The sequence below is a fragment of the Astatotilapia calliptera genome, chromosome 23 (genome assembly GCF_964374335.1).
Source record: "Astatotilapia calliptera chromosome 23, fAstCal68.1, whole genome shotgun sequence".
Classification (NCBI taxonomy): domain Eukaryota; kingdom Metazoa; phylum Chordata; class Actinopteri; order Cichliformes; family Cichlidae; genus Astatotilapia; species Astatotilapia calliptera.
The window spans coordinates 44688848-44706100 of record NC_137443.1 but is presented as its reverse complement, the minus strand read 5'-3'; the positions used below and the strand labels follow the sequence as shown (position 1 = coordinate 44706100).

The following is a 17253-nucleotide window of genomic DNA, read 5'->3' as shown; positions in this document are numbered from 1 at the left end:
AGTTGCGTTCGGTCTGCAGGCTCTTCCTCGTCTGAGGCAGAGACGCGTTGCAACGGCCTATCGCACTCACCACTATCTCCCCCTTGTGGCAATGCCACGCAATTACATTGTCCATAACGCTAAATGAAAAGTGCAATACCACCATAAAATCAGGTCTTTTACATCAAAAACAATTCACAACAAAATTACAATTGTGACCATACACTTGTGGGCGTCACACGATATTACGTATCGGTCCATCTCTATTTCTATTAATTTACGTCAGTATCAATACTGATTTTGTATGTATTTTGAAGGATTTGAACCAAAGGCAAAAAATACCATGAGCAAAAAATGGCAGTCATGATTATAAAATAGGGAGGTTTCTTTTTTTTTAACATAGACTAAACTCATTAAATAAAACAACAAGTTTATGAGCTTTCTTGTTATTCACAAGTTTCAGCGATTTAGCCCAGAGTCTAAAGTCATTCAGCCATCTGTTTATACATGGTTTAGCTTTAAAGTATCTGCATTTGTGAAGAAAAAATTTTCCCATTAACAAAATCGTCCTAATCAACAGGTCAAAATCTGCATTCTCAGCAAGTATTCCAAACTTTATTACTGTCACCGTCAAATGTGGTAACTGAATTCTCCTGGACTGTAGCCAGCTCCACATGTCAGTCCAGAAGGAGTGCACTGATTCACAGTAGAAAAACAAGTGATCCAGACTTTCAATATCATTTTCACAAAATGTGCAGGCGTTCACATCTAAGTTAAATTTCCGTCTTAAGAATTCATTGGTTGGATAAACCTCATTAATGATTTTAAAGTGAACCTCTTTTACTTTAGGGGAAAGAGGAAGTGAAATATACTTTTTTCTTATTGCCTTAACCTCCATGGTCTCAAATTCTTTAAGGATATAATTTCTTTTAACCGGATTAGGGCAAATGTCGTTGATCAAAATATTCCTGATCACTTTGTTTGTAAACCTGCTGTCACCAAATTCAGCTCCAGCTATGCAGAGCTGCCTCAGTCCAGGAGAAATTTTAGAGTGCACAATATCTTCTTTTATCATTGATCTCAAAGGGACTGGGATGGCTTTCACTAGGGATTTATATCTGTTAGCAGTACATCTTACATCAAATTTCTCACAAAACGTATCATGTTTTAATAAGACCCCATTATCATCCGTAAAATGAGCTACAGCCCAAATCCCTTAAGATCTTCCAGTAGAGAAGGACCTGCTGATGGAAAGCTGAGAGTTTAACAGGTAACGAACTGCAATCAAAGTCACAACGTAACAAAAAGTCTATTCCACCCATTTTGCCAAAAATCACACTGGGAATAATGTTCCAAAAGGAATTTTTGTTCCTAATGAAAGATCTTAACCATTTCAGTTTTAGTACACCATTCATAACATCAAAGTCAATGGCATTAGCCCCACCCTCTTCATAATTCTTAATCATATCATTTTTCTTTATATAATGACATTTGTTCCTCCATATGAACCTAAAATTAAGATTATTTATAGATTGAATTCGTTTTGGAGATATGGGCAGAGAAAAGGCTGGATAGATTAGTCTGGACAGACTGTCCATTTTGGTTAGCAAGATTCTCCCAAACAGAGTTATGTCCCTTTGCAGCCACCTGTTTAAAATTGACTTACACTTTTCTATATTGGTACAGATATTCTTATTTTCAGTTGATGTCTTATCCTTGCAAATTACAATGCCCAGATACTTCACCTCTTTTTTGATCTGTATATTATCTATTGCTTGCAGGGGCCACTCATGCAGAGCTAGAATTTCTTATTCATTAATATTCAGCTGTAGGCCAGAAGCTTTGGAGAAATGGTTGATCGCCTGTAAGGCTAAAGGAATCTGGTCCTCATTTTTTAGAAACAGGGTGGTATCATCTGCGAGCTGACTGATTATTATCTGTTCACCCATCACAGTTAACCCCTCAATGTGACTGTTTTTAATCAAAATAGACAACAGCTCAGCAACCATGATGAACAGAAGTGGTGAGCTGCTACATCCCTGCCTTATCCCTCTATTAACCTCAAACCTTGAACATGTACCATGTTCTAGCAAAACAGAGCTGTTAATGTCATTATATAGCATCTCTATAACATTGATAAATTCCTCTCCAAAACCAAAAGACTGCAGAGTTTTGAATATGAACGTATGTTCAACTGAGTCAAATGCTTTGTAAAAATCTAAGAACAGGATGTATCCTCTCTCTTGTGTCACGATGAGTTGTGTGGCTGTCAGTGGCTGGACCCACGTGCAGGACTCGGAGACAAAACATTAACTTAAACGACAGCTTTATTTCCTGGTGAGTCACCCTTGGCGATACATAACCAACAATTTAAACTAACTAGACTGGAGATGCTGAAGGTAGACGACAACGAATACACACACAACAAACGTGGAGGACGCAACAACTGGCAGAGAAAAACACAGGGCTTAAATACATACTGAGGTGATTAGGGAATGTGAAACAGGAGGAGAACACAGCTGGGACTCATCAGACATGACAAGACAAGGGGCGGCAAAACTCAACACATTGACATAGTACACAGACTTTCAAAGTAAAACAGGAAACTGAACAGACGTGGACTAAACTAGGGGATACAGTGACAGAACAAGAGACACACTGACAGAGATGACTGTATACTAACAGAAGTAACACAGAACCACGACCTAAGAAGGAGAACACAAGAAATGCCAAGGACCTAGGGAGTTAGGAATACTAGCGACAAAAATCAAACCCAAGAGAATCAAAACACATCATGAAATCAAAGATAACTAATACAAACAGAAAAACACTGAGTCCACAGACTCAGGACCGTGACATCTTGGATTATTTCACTGTACTCAAGGAGGTCCAAAACCAGCCCAATATTGTTATGAATTAGTCTTCCTTTCAGAAAACCTGATTGTGTTTCACTGATAATGTTTGAGATGCCTTTCTTTAGCCTCTCAGCTACAGCTCCAGACAGGATCTTATAGTCAGTGTTTAAGGTGATGGGTCTTAAATTGTCTAAAATTCTTTTATCCTTACCCGATTTAGGGATCAGGGTTATCAGCGCTTGTTTCATGCTCGGCATCAGTTCTTTTTTTCTCTATCGATTCCTTTAATGCATCAAACAATAAAGTTCTTAGGTCCTTCCAGAAGAATTGATAAAAATTTGTAGTGAGTCCATCTGTCCCTGGGGACTTGTTTAATGCCATTTTCATGACCACCAAATCCAGTTCCTCAATTTGGCGGCCGCTACTAAGTTTTAAAATTACTCATACTAATCTTTCTGGGTCACAAAATAAACTTTTAACATATTTTCAGGCGAGAAAGTAGCTGTGTAAACATCAAATATCTGCTCGGTTTATCAAGATACCGCATATTTGCAAAAGTGCTTCGACGTTTTCGGAGACGTCTGCTACCCACCAGCACTATAGCCAGCCGGGAGCTCGAGGGTCACTGAAGCCGCCGAGAACGGCACAACTCCCGGCACATCATTTTCAGATCACCGCGGACTTTCGCTACTCAGGTTAAACATGATATATAAGTCCAGGGCCGTGCAGAGAGGTTTAAAGGGGCGGGTGCTCAAAGTTAAAAAGGGGCACATTGAACCAGGCTGAATAACAACAACACACATTCATCAACAATCTAATATGGAAAGGGCAGGGCTGTGTTGATCTGAGACTCTAGACATTAAAAAGTCCACAGGAGAGATGGTAGCTGATTAAACAAGTGTCATGAGATAATAACAAAATGCAAAGATTGGTGACAGCGCTTGGAACCATAAGGCAACAAAAAACTGTGAGAAACAAATTAGGCTCTGCCTGTGAATCACTCTTTGCTTCTCTTCTTCCTTCCATCCCATCATTTCATATATCACTCTCCACTTGCTGTCTATCTGAGAACAAGGCACAACTTGCTATTGCAATAAACTATAATCTAATTATCCACACCTAACAACTCTTGCACTTAATCTATAATAAAATGATGAGAGAAAAATGTTATAGCCCTGCCTTTAGTAGCCTCACACAGCTCCTACTGTTTCCTCCTCATGTCCTTACCAGCCATGTCTGCACAATGTTATATCATGAGTAATAATTTTTTTAAATCCAGCTAAATAAAACACACACATGCACACACAGTGACATTTTAGACCTTCTTCAGAATACTGTATATACTGTGGGCATCATGGTGCTGATCCAGAATCCTTACATTATTATTTATTACTAGAGCTACAATAATAAAGCAATGAGGAGGGGGAAGTAATAAATATGAAATAATGTATTTATGATGATTGCATTTGTTTCACTATCCACTCTGTGCAGGGCAAAGCTTATTACATTTTTAAACTGTAGAGATACAATCATTTTACTGCTGTAAAATCCAAATTTTGTCTTATTAAATATATAAATCTAATATAATCTGCTTCTTAATGTATGTTCTTTAAAATACAGCGTGTGTTTTTTAATATATTATAATTATAATTATTATTATGTGGACATGCATATTAGATCGTTTTTTAGTGAAATATAATCCCCTCAGAAGGGCAGGAAATGCTCTGTAACTTACTTTAAAACTAAATATGTTCACTAAAACGGTGACAGAGCTACAGACCCATGACAGCCTTACACAGGTAGCCAGCAGCTGTGACCAGCACTACTTGTGCAGTTAATAAAAGGACAGGTAATGTTTGTCGCGCTGTTGCACACACAGCACGCTCGTTTGTTTCAGTTCGTCAGTTGCAACAAGACAACTTACCAACGTGTACGTAATAAGCTAATACTCCTGGGTGCTACACACTACAGTGTACGCTGTACACCTACTTACTGGGTTTGTCGCATCAGTCTGTGTCTCTGAGTTAACTTGTGTTTCTCCTACAGCTCCGGACCGCAAAAGATGCGCGTGCTCTTTGTGAGCTCGTTCCCGGCTCGTAACCAGCGCGTTCTGCCGTCGAGGGCGATCATTGGTTAAATGTGATCATGTGACTGATGCAAGCCAGATCCTTTTATTTAGCAAAACTATGATTAATAGTTAAATATTATTGTTGAAGGGCACAGACAGGACTCCGCACGCACGCACACATAAAATAAATAAATAAATAAATAAATAAATAAATAAATAAATAAATGAATAAAGAAAATTTAAAAGTTGCCTCAACAAAAGGGCACTTTGGGCACTCATCAGGAAAGGGGCGGGTGCTCAAGCCCCTCTAGCCCCCCCCCTCTGCACGTCCCTGCTCTTGAGTGAGCAGTGATGATTGAGCAGTCCGTTTTATTTTGCAGATTCAAGCTGCTCTTCAAAATTTTCACCACCAGATGTCACCGGAGAGGACTGTGTTGAAAAGCTTCGAGTAATGAACAGTTTTTCAATACAAGCTTCAGTGCTTCGGAAAGCTTCATTTGGCCCTCACTACTTCCAGCATATCCAACCTTCTGAGGACCCAGCCCACGTACACCGCGAAGGCCGGGTCCTCGGGAGGATGCAGCCGATGAATTTGGACGTTTAGTTTTAAAGACGTCGTGATAAGGGCGGGTCTTACTGTGAACCTGTGCGCTCATTGGCTAATAACTTGAGATTGACAAGTCGTTATCCAATGAGCGCGCGGCTTCTCCCAACATAAAGTAGTTTCCTTTGAAAAACCAAAGTCTGATTATTTTTGCCTCCACTGACGGAGCCTGTTGTTCCCGCCACAGAGACACAGTAATGTCAGAGCGGTGTTAACACTCAGCTGCCTCAGCACAGCTCTCACTCTCCTCCTGCTCTCTCAGCTAAACTCACTTCCTCTCTACTTACAGGAAACCAGCGCTCAGAGGAGCCGACCGGCCTCACGTTTCACCCACAGACACGAACAGCGTGGAATTATTTTATGTTATAAGAAGAAACATATTCATGTTAACACTCACCTGCCTCAGCTCCACCTTCCTCCTCCTGCTGCTCTGAACGGAGAATCAACACTTTCACTTTCACTGCTCCTCCCTAAACACAGAGGATGCTGGGACTTGTAGTTTTTACCTTGTGTGATATTTATGGCTGTGACACTAAATCACAGCATGAAAACTTCCTGCAAACATGTCACAGGCGATAAAAGTTTCACATTAAAGGTGAAGTTATTTTTCTGTCTCATGTTCAATAAACAGTGAGCTGGGAAAACTGAAGAACAGACTTCAGACGTTCCCTGCAGAGTTTCTGCTGCTCGGTCGTCTGCATGTTGCTGAGACTGAGCTGATGATGAAGCTGTGATGGGTTTATGGCACGTTTGGTTCTGGAGAAGAGTTTTACTGTCGGTGCAGGTGAAATGATCAGAGGTTACAGCCTCTGGTTAAAGTGGAGGCAGCGATCAGGATGGCTGAGCAGCAGAGGTCTCGAGGGTCCTAAAGTGTAAAAGCATCAGTGTTAGTAACACAAAGATGACAGAATGGGATCATCCACACAACACTAACATCTAAATCCACGGCAGGAACTCTTCCAGTGTCCTGAAAAATCTGTGTGCACGATGCTGAGATTAAAATCTGTCTGCTCATCTTAATGCAATATTGTGAAGTTACAATTCTTTTCTGTAAAAAGAATTTTCATTTTTGTATGTAAATAAATGTTGATGTTGTGCTTTGGGATCGTGTGCTTCAATTTGACTTGTAATGTGCCAAATGACTGCAACAGGCAGCTTAAGGCGATGCCATCCAGAGTAAGGATCGTGTTAGCCACAGTGTTTCTAAGATTTTTACGCCCCGTTACAATAACCTCAGTTTTATCTGAACTTAGAAGCAGAAAATTAAAGCTCATTATGTGTCTAAGACATCCCGGCAGTTTAACCAATAAAAGCGGGTATCATATGCATAGCAGTGAAAATGTATGCTATGTCTTCTAAAGCACGTATAATGTAAACAGAACTGGTCTTTGCACAGAAGCCTGTGGAGCTTCATAATTAACCTCAGTGTGTGAAGAGGACTCTCCATTTAATAATAGCTGTAATAAAATGTTCTGGCCAACGGTGTTAAACGCTGCACTTGGGTCTAGCAGGGAAGATTTCAACTTTTCAATATGAATGAAGGCTGAAAACTGATTAGATTAATGTCTGATGATCTTTTCTGTGCTTCTTCAAGTTTGTAACACCGAACATATTAAAGGATGATATAAGGTTCACAGGAAGAGTTTAATTAGACACACATTTACTATTTTTCTTTATACTCTTTCTTTCTTGACCTGTTTAATATGCTTACTATCAGAGGAGAAAATGAACCTTGTGTAGTTTAAAAACTTTTTATTTAATCAAACTGTAATGTTGTTGAACTCTGACGGACGTGTCTTTTAATCTTGTCAACAAATCCTTAATCACCTAAATGTGCCATTTATCATCTAGTAAAATGTTCCCTCTGCTTCTGTTGCACATCTCCCCCGACACTCTCTGCTTCACCAGCCCTGTGCAGCTGGTCCAATCGCTGCGTCCTTAAACTGGTGTGTTTAAATCTCTTTACCTCTGTTGTGAACTTCACACAAAGTTTGTGGTAACAAAATCAAACTGAGGAGGATCTGGTTTGAAAAACACACACTCGCGAGACAAAATAAAAACAGACTGCTCAAAGCAAAAGCAGAGCCCTCACAGCTGGTAGCACAAAACACAGTGACAACGTGCGTATCAGATACCCTCAGTGCCAAAAGCATAAATATGAAAACATGGGATCACCAAGAATATCCTAAAAATGGCATTGAGGGGGTGTTACAGTGAAATAAAATGAAACATTTTCATCTGAAAATGTTTCATTTTAGTAAAAACAATTCTCTGTAGTCAAGAACAACAACAACACAGAGAAGAAGAAGAGGGGGTCGTTTTACTACACATCATAAAAACGCAATCATTCATCTTCCAACTGTATCTTTCTGTTCTGGATTTAGAATCATTGGTTGTTTACTGATCTGTACTTTGGGAGTCACACTGTTGTGATACTGGGGAGAAAAGGGTAAGGTTTGATAGACTAAACCATTACACACAAAACTTGAAAAACCTAAAGAGTGTGTGAGACTGCTAGCTGTGTCGTTCAGCAATAAACTCATCTATAAATGTGTTAGTAAAGAGTGACGTGTACTTCTGTCCCATTAAGCAACGGTTTAACAAATTTCACTGCAAACTATAAAAGGAATCTGGATTTAAATAGAACATAGTAGTGCAGGAAACACTAGTATAAGGTGTCTATGGAACAAATCTCCTTCAGCGTTCAAAATGACCAAAGTGAGGCCTACAGGCGTTTCTCTCAGTTGGTTGTGTTCAGGGAAAAAGCAGCTAAATACACTGAGACTGCTCCACATTGTTAGTGAGTTAACTCTGGATATCTGTAGGTTTGTCAAACTTGGAGTGAACAAAAGCAGAAAACAGTAAAAGATGCAGACAGTGAAAGTCTGGTTTATTTCATGAACACAATGAAACATTTTCGGCAAAGTAGCATACATGATAAATAGATACACATAACACGGACAGTGAGAAGTAAAACTCGTCGTCTTACCACATGTTATATTCTGTAAACTTAAAATAAACCACAGAAATGAGTGTTTTAAAGTCATTATTAAAAACATGAGTCAACATTACTGAAGTGACACTTTAACGATGCTTCACATCACCGTGTTTATGATGATAAAACATGTTCTCTCGTTAGTAGATGTCTGCGCTGACACTTGTCATGAAAATGTCCCGAGCCAGGGTTCCTCTTCAATTATCACTGATCATTAATAGGGTAACAAAAGATTTGTCACATTATCCCCATAAACAAAATGCTTTTATAGAAATCATTGTGACACAAATATTTAGATTCTTGTTTCACAATGTGCATGAACTCAAAATCTTTAGAGTTTCATATTTATAAAGTATCACAAAGAATACATTTATGTGTCCAGTTAGGAGATCAGGAGCATAGATTGGCTCTGTATGCTGATGACCTGATAGTGTTTCTGACTAGGCTGTCTGTTAGTATACCAAAATTAATGCAACAAATGGAGTTATTCGGACAATTCTCTGGCTATAACATAAACGACTCAAAATCCTCAATCCTATTTCTGAACAAGGATGAAAGGCTAAATCCTATTATACAAACCCCATTTATTAATGCAAAAGAAGGATTTGTGTATCTTGGAGTTAAAATCACCCCGGACATTGATACCATTGTAGCAACAAACTATGATCCTCTGATTAGTGAAGTGGAGGAATCTCTAAATAAATGGATGACAATGCCCATATCAGTGATTGGCCGTATAAACATGATTAAAATGAATATATTGCCCAAATTTTTATATCTCTTCCAGTCACTTCCTCTGCCTCTTCCAAAAGAATTCTTTGATAAACTAAACGGTATCTTTAATAGATTTATTTGGAATAATAAAAAACCTAGACTAAGACTTCGCTTGTTGTACCTACCATATGAAAGAGGGGGGTTACAACTCCCTAATCTTAGACTGTATTACTGGTCTGCACAACTGCGCTCAGCCATGTTCTACTTTTCCGCTGAGACACCCCCGGCCTGGTTACAAATTGAACAAACATCAGTAACAAATCTTCAGTTAAATCTGTATTTATATTCTGCGAGCCCGAGCAATTTAAAAAAAATGACAAATAACCCTTTTTTAAAAAACACAATAGATGTTTGGTATAGGGCCCATCAGTATATGGGAGATAAGTCTTCTATCTCTCGTTTTTCACCTATTTGGGGCAACACATGTTTTAAAGCAGGAAGAGTGGATGGGGGTTTCAAAATCTGGGCAGATAAAGGTGTACAGAGGGTGGCAGATCTTTATAAGGATGGCAACCTTCTTACATTTGATCAGCTATGCCGAATATACTGCATCCCCAAAAAACATTTTTTTAAATATCTACAAGTTAAACATTTCATTATGTCAAAATATAAACGGATTGTATCTGAGCCACCATTATCACACTTGGAGAATGTCATACTTCAAAAGCCAGTGGGCAGAGGTCATATCTCTTCAGTTTATACAGCTCTGTTAACGCATGATGGGGATTCTGCCACTGACAAGTTGGACGCATGGAGGGCTGACATCCAAGAGGAGATACACGAGGTGGACTGGGAAACTGCATGTTTGAAAGCCCAAAGGCAATCAATTAATACAAGGATGAAACTCCTCCAATATAAGTGGTTGATGAGGACTTACATAACCCCAGTCAAACTGAATCGCTGGTCGCCTGTCATCCCAGATAGCTGCAGTAAATGTTTAGACGAGAGGGGCACTCTGCTCCACTGTGTATGGAGCTGTCCAGAATTACAACAGTACTGGAAATTAATCACGCAAACTTTATCTAGATTGTTGGAGTAAATATACCTGTTGAAGCAAAAATGTGTGTGTTGGGTATATATCCAAAGAACTGTGACTTTAGCACCAGACAGCTAAAGTTAATTGACTTTGGCCTCCTGCAAGCTAGGCGCTTAATATCTTTGTATTGGAAGAAAGTGGATGTACCCTCAAGTCATATGTGGGTGAAGGAGATGGCATCATGTATTGTATTAGAACGACTTACTTATATTGTCAGAGGAAAGGGAGCAGATTTTGAAGAAATATGGTTACCTTTAACTGAGTTTCTGAGACATTATGAAGGGAATTAATTTAGAGGGTGATACTTGGTGCTGAGTTTTGGGTTTCTTTGTGTGTGTGTGGTCTTCTTTTTTTTTTTTTTTTTTTGCTGTTGTTTTCTTTGTTGACCGTTTCTTTGTTTTTGTTGTTTTTATTTTTCGTTCGCGTCCTGTTTGTTTTACCCATGCTGTGCATCGGTTTTGTTTTATTTTATTATTTATTTATTTTTATTATTATTATTATTGTTGTTGTTCCTTTTAATTTATATTTGTTTATTTTGGGGACTGTTCTTTAATATAAATCTCATGTTAACTGTACTATTATTCTTTGCTTGTTCTGTAATATAAAAGTCAATAAACTTAAAGATCAAAAAAAAAAAAAAAAAAAAAAAAAAAAAAGAATACATTTATACCGTTGTATGAGCCACACTTCTTGTAAAAAACTGATTGGAAATGCGTTCGAGAAAAGCTCCTGCTGTGACCTTCCTTCTGTGAGGGCACACACACACACACACACACACACACACACACACACACACACACACACACACACACACACACACACACACACACACACACACACACACGTGTCTATATACACACATACACAAAGCTGTGTAAAGCAACTATTGGCGACTGTCAAGCCTTTGAGTCGCCGAGCAGCTGAATAGGCGAATAATGTTGACGCGCCCGCTGTTTAAAACGTAAGTCAAAGTTCCAGGTTAAAACTCCTTTATTTGTTATCAAATCCTTAAAATCAGTAGAAAAACAGTGATCAAAACATTCCAAGCTTGAGCGGTCAGCAAAAGTCGACTTCCCCCATCACCCACTCATTCACAAAAATTCCCTCAGGACGTGAACAGATGATATAGCAATCACTATTACTGACACCACGTGACCCAAAGCTACGCCTTATCCACAACAGCAACTATAAATAACGAATCTAAACGTATATACATAAAAGACAGAAATGAATGAGGTGGAATGAATACTACAAATGTACATAAGGTGCAGCTGCAGTCTGGCAGTGGGAGCAGTGTGACAGGTCAACTGTTAAGAAGGGAGATGGCGAGGGGAAAGAAACTGTTCCTGTGTCGGGTGGTCCTGGTCTGCAGGCTTCTGTACCGTCTGCCAGAGGGCAGCAGATCAAAAAGTCTGTGTGCAGGGTGTGAGGGGTCTGTGATGATTTTCCCTGCCCGTTTCCTGGTTCTTGAGCGGCACCCCCCTGCCCTCCTGGATGGCAGGGGGGATTCGATTCTGAGAACTCACGGCAGTGTGCCTCCCCGAGATGTTATTCTGAGCGAGCCTTTCCGAGATGTATCCAGTCTGCAGTCAGAGATCTTATTCTGAGTATCCACAGCAGCCGTAGCCTCTCCAAGATCTTATCCGTGCTGACTCAATGAGCCCATTTTGAGAAACTCACGCCTCTCCCATCGTTCCAATCCCAGCGGGCAGCCTTGTGGGGGTTTGAACAGCCGGTTCCGCTTTCTCAAGCCAGCTCCGATCAGCCAGAACCCTGTTACCATGGTTCCGAATAGGTAGATATCTTCAGCACGCAGACTTACCCGAGCCCAAACTTCTCGTTGAGAAATTGCATTTAGGGACCAGTTTTCAACAGGACAATGACCCCAAACACACCTCCAGGCTGTGTACTAGAAGAAGTATACTAGATGGCGGCGCGCACAGACGCAGCGGCTCTATGCTCTCCACTTGGGTGCCTTTCTTTTTTGTTTCTCCACTTTTTCTTCTTCTTTTGTTTTCCTTATTGTGAAGCCAAATTTTCCTACAACCATCTGGAATTATGCAAGATCGGATATAACAGCCAGATCCCCATTACCAGTGATTATCAGAGGGTGCACAACATCCCCCCGGAGATAGCGAGAACATCGGGTGCTCCGTGGATTGTTATCGGCTCTGCCAAGAAACGCAGGCGGCGGAAGGAACGCAAACAAAAGCGGGGATGCCTGTCGGGCCTGCTGGCCAGGCTAAAGAAGCAGCCTTTCAAACCACCGCTCCCGAGCATCTTTCTGACCAGCGCACGGTCGGTCGTCAACAAAATAGACGAACTGAACCTACTTCTCGCCGCACAGCCAATCGTCCGTGACTGCTGTGTCCTGGTCGTCACGGAGACATGGCTCACTCCGCGAGGCTCCTGCCTACGACAGCCGTAACGCTCCGACAATCCATCAAGCGGTGGTAGCTTAGCAAAGTCGTACTGAAACATCTGACAGATTTTCGAGCGCCGTGCACATAAAATCGTTTCGAGGTCAGTAAACACAACCAGAGTTCATACATAAGGCACACGGGGTTATAAGGGGCTCTGTCGACTTTCAGAAAAATCAAAGGATTGATTTTAAGTGCGCCGTATTTTCCAAACAACACGGTAATAACGACGGCCCGCTAGCATGCTCTACCAAAAATAGTGCTTTGTTGTGTATCTGACGGACGAAAGCTAAACCAGTTCCACACCACTGAAGCTGCAGCATTTTTACAAACCAGTTCTGGTTCATCCGTTTCATTTAGCGATCCACTTTCGCTCTTCTCATTCTGCGTCATCATCCAATTCCACCTGTGATCTTGTGTCACCATTGCTCTCTGAGCTTTGTGTTGCTTCTTCTGTCACCTGACAAATAGGACATACATGACAATAAGAATAAAATGTGGAGCTGCTTCAGTGTGTCTGTCACTTTGTGCAGATCTTGACTGATCAGTAATGTTTGTAGGCTGAGTGCATTTTTAAAACAAGTTGTGCAAACTGCACTACAAGGTGGAATATTTGCAAAATCATAACTATGACCTATGAATACGTCAGTGCCATTAAGATGAAATTCTTGTGTCACCAACATTTTAACGTTAGGCATATAATTCTAACAGCCTCTGTAAACTAATATCCTGGCTGCTCGAGGCTGCTGTTTTCTCTGACAGCTTCACTTAGATTAGAATTAGAAACGCTGCTCTGAGACTGAGAGAACTAACAGTGCTGCATGTTGTGCTGTTAGTTTCCAAAACACGTTATTCATGGTTACATACAGTTTTAGACTGATGTGGGCCAAAGCCTAGCATAGCCTGCAACGTTATTGTGACGGACACATTTTATGTGTCAGACCCAGGACCCTGAGCAGTTATGGACTAATATTATAATGTATGTATTTTGTATTGCTGTCCCTCGTTCTCCCTGCTTGTAGACGTGTGTGTGTGTGTGTGTGTGTGTGTGTGTGTGTGTGTGTGTGTGTGTGTGTGGCCCTGGCAGGTGATTGGCCACACCTGCAGCTGATCAGGCCTGTCGGAGGAGCTATTTGAGAGTGTGGTGGAGCTCTCTCCGACGCTGGATCATTGCGTGGCTTCACGTCAGTCTCTCGACCAGTTCCTAGTTTGAGTCTGCTGCATTATTGTGTGTCTGACGGCTTCCTCTCTCTTATGTCCCCAGGAGTTACGGGGAGACGAGAGGACAGCGAGCACGGGGTGCTCATCACGGAGAAGCGGAGACAGGAGCTCTAGCACTGGGAAGAGGACACGTCACGGGAGTCGGGAGAGCACGGGATTTATTGTCATGTCTGTCCATCGCTGTAAATAAACGCACTGCTTGTACATAGAGCACCGCGCCTGTGTCCTCCTTCCCTACACCCCCACGGTCTGCCAGCCAGACCGTGACATTATGAGTGAACTTGGCTTTAAGTGACTTACAGGTTTCTCTGAAAAATACTTTCTTATATCCAGGTTCTTCCTCTTTGCTGCCGTCCTCCTCTCCTCCTGGGAGCGCAGGCTTGCCGCTGCTAAAACTCAACAGAGCTCCCTGAAAGGTTCAGCCAATCACATTGGCCATATTTGTCACATGAGGTAGGACTCCAGTACAGGACGTAATTTAACTCTTTCGGCACCGCTGGGTGAATGAGACGTTGACAGATCTTTTTTTTTCTTCTTTCTATCAGGTTTGCTTTTCTTTACTCGAAGAGATCAAATTATTGGTGAGGACAATTCAATAATCGCTGGATATTGGTGGGGACATGTCCCCTCCGTCCATGCCAAATCGACGCCCTTGCCCGAATCGATTCAATCCATGATTCGATTCGATTCGGGGAAATTTTGCCTCAGACAGTCAGCAATATTATAATTTAGATCATACCCCCCCCCCCCCCCCCCCCACACACACACACACACACAGCCTTATGGGTACAGTAGTCTCCTGCTACACCTCCTTTTAGCTAAAGACATACTTCACAATGACTCACTCAGCTCACAAGAACAGGAATGCAGAGCATTATCAAACGTTAAAATGATACACATCTCTCACTTGTTCACTTACATTTAAACGAAACACATAATTGTAAACATCTCTAACAGCCTAAGCCAGCTTTGAATAGGGCCTGAATGGATAACTTCAGAGAATTACACATCCAATCTTACACGAGGTCTCACCGCTCGACCAGTAACAGTCCCTGTTGGTGTGAGGTGGCTCCTATTTCTCCTTAGAAAACCTGTCTGTCTCTACCACATAAGATCTGGGAGCACTGGCAGGTCCAACTACTGCTCCAGTGGTTCCTTCAGTAGTAATCCACACCTTCTGTCCTGACTCTATGTCTGCGGTTGTAGTGTTTTGCCTGCTCACGCCTCCCCTCCTCATCCTTCTCGCGAAAAGCCTGTAGGTCGGGCCACTTTGGCACCAGCTTCGCAGCAGCTTGTGGCAGAGAGGTACGCAGGTGTCTCCCCATGAGCAACTGTGCCGGTGAGAGCCCATGTTCCAGTGGGGTGGCCCTGCACGCTAGCAGTGCTCTGCTGTAGTCACAGTCCTCTCAAGTCTTTAATGGTACGATCAGCGCGTTCTGCCTCCCCGTTGGCTTGGGGGTACCTGGGGCTGCTCGTTTCATGTGTGAACTGGTACTCTTTAGCAAAGTGCTTGAACTGTTCTGATGAAACTTGCGGCCTGTTGTCCGATACCACAGTCTCGGCAACTGCATGTCTTGCAAAGGCCTCTTTTATAGCATTAATAGTGACCTCTGCTGTTGTGTCTCTCAGTTCACCAAGTACCAACGACCAGATTTGGTGTGTGGTAGTAACAGGCAAATGAACTTTTGTTTTTTAATGATTTGAATATATATGAATGCTTGTGCATAAATACACAAACAATACACATATGCTTTCATGCTTTCAATTGTGTCATTTACGTGATCTAGGTCAGCGGTCTCCAACCTTTTTTGCACCACCGACTGGTTTATGCCCGACAATATTTTCACGGACCGGCCTTTAAGGTGTCACGGATAAATACAACAAAATAAAACTAGTACCGGTACCGAAAAAGAAGATTTATTCATAACACACGTGAAAAGACCCAGGAAAACCGAGTTAATGATAAAAACGATAACAAAATAACGCTGAAAAGCAATAAAAACCCTGAAAACCAGACATTTCACACCTGAGCCTCAACTCTCGCGGCCCGGTACCAAACGACTCACGGACCGGTACCAGTCCGAGGCCCGGGGGTTGGGGACCGCTGTTCTAGGTAGCTCTGTTTTGGAAGTTCAGTTCAAGCTAGAAATGTGCTTTGGAGTTTGTACGTGTTTTGTCTCTAGGGGCCACCACATATATTTCTATTTACATTCAGGTGACAGCAATCCATGGATGGTTTCGACATGCAAGAGGATATTTTCCCCGGTGCCCAGCGGGAGAAGACACTGCTTGCGATGTCGATGAGGTCCTGTGGCCAGACCCCAACAGACGGCGGGATCCATGAGCCCACGTATGCACAATTGTCATGATTTTTTGTGTGTACAGTATAGTGTTTTTTCTATTACTGTATTATGTTTGTGTTTTGCTTTATCTGAATTGATGGTGCTGCAGTGGACAATATTGAGTAGGCCTATTTGCTTTTTTTGGTTGTTTGTGTCTCCTGAAAATGTGCCTTCAGAATAAACAATGACAATGAAAGACTGCAGTGTTTTATATGAAGTAGACTAGTGTGTCCCCCTGATCTGATCTGCATGTGATGCAAGTATGTGTCATTTTGTCAACAGAGTTACATCTTGACAGAGGAATGTTAGGTTTTGACAGCAGAGTTTCAGTTTGGCACAGATGTGAATGGTATATTTTGATGTGTCATGTTTACTTGTGTTTAGAGTTTTGGCACAATGAGCGACGTTTTGCAAAATGTGTTCAAGCAACGGGCAAAAACTGTAACATGTTTTTCACCAAAGATTTCAGCAATTATAAAAATTCAACTCAAGCTATTCAGCTATTAGCATTCACACTGCATTTTCTACAGGAAGTACATTTTATATACCAGTTTCAGTTCAAAGTGCATTAAAAATAATAAATAATTATTAAAAATAATACCATCAATATGTTACTGCACTACACTTACTGGACTTGTGGAAGTATTTTGAGAACCATAAGAGATTCTTACAAATGTTTGAAAGAAAAAAAATCTTTAACATAGCTGGAGACTCGTGTAGAAATATGAATGAGTTTATAAAGTTTCTGTCATGGTGTGCTGTGACAGGCAGGTAGTAGGACCCAAACACAGGACTCTTACGTGGAATGAAACTTGAATCGGCAGCTTTTATTGCTGGAAACTCAGGTGGACTCAAGAAACTACAAACTAAGAAACAAGAACTAGGAAAACAAATCAGGAACTATGAACAAGAATCAAGTAAAGAACACGGAGGAGAAAAAACACCCAGCCCACTGAAAA

The 17253-nt window shown here is 41.3% G+C and overlaps 1 protein-coding gene across 1 annotated transcript in view; it reads right to left on the bottom strand.

Annotated features, from left to right (window-relative positions):
- LOC113016963 (NACHT, LRR and PYD domains-containing protein 12-like) overlaps positions 1–17253 on the bottom strand; it is a 405899-nt gene that overhangs the window by 239166 nt on the left and 149480 nt on the right. The window lies entirely within an intron of this gene.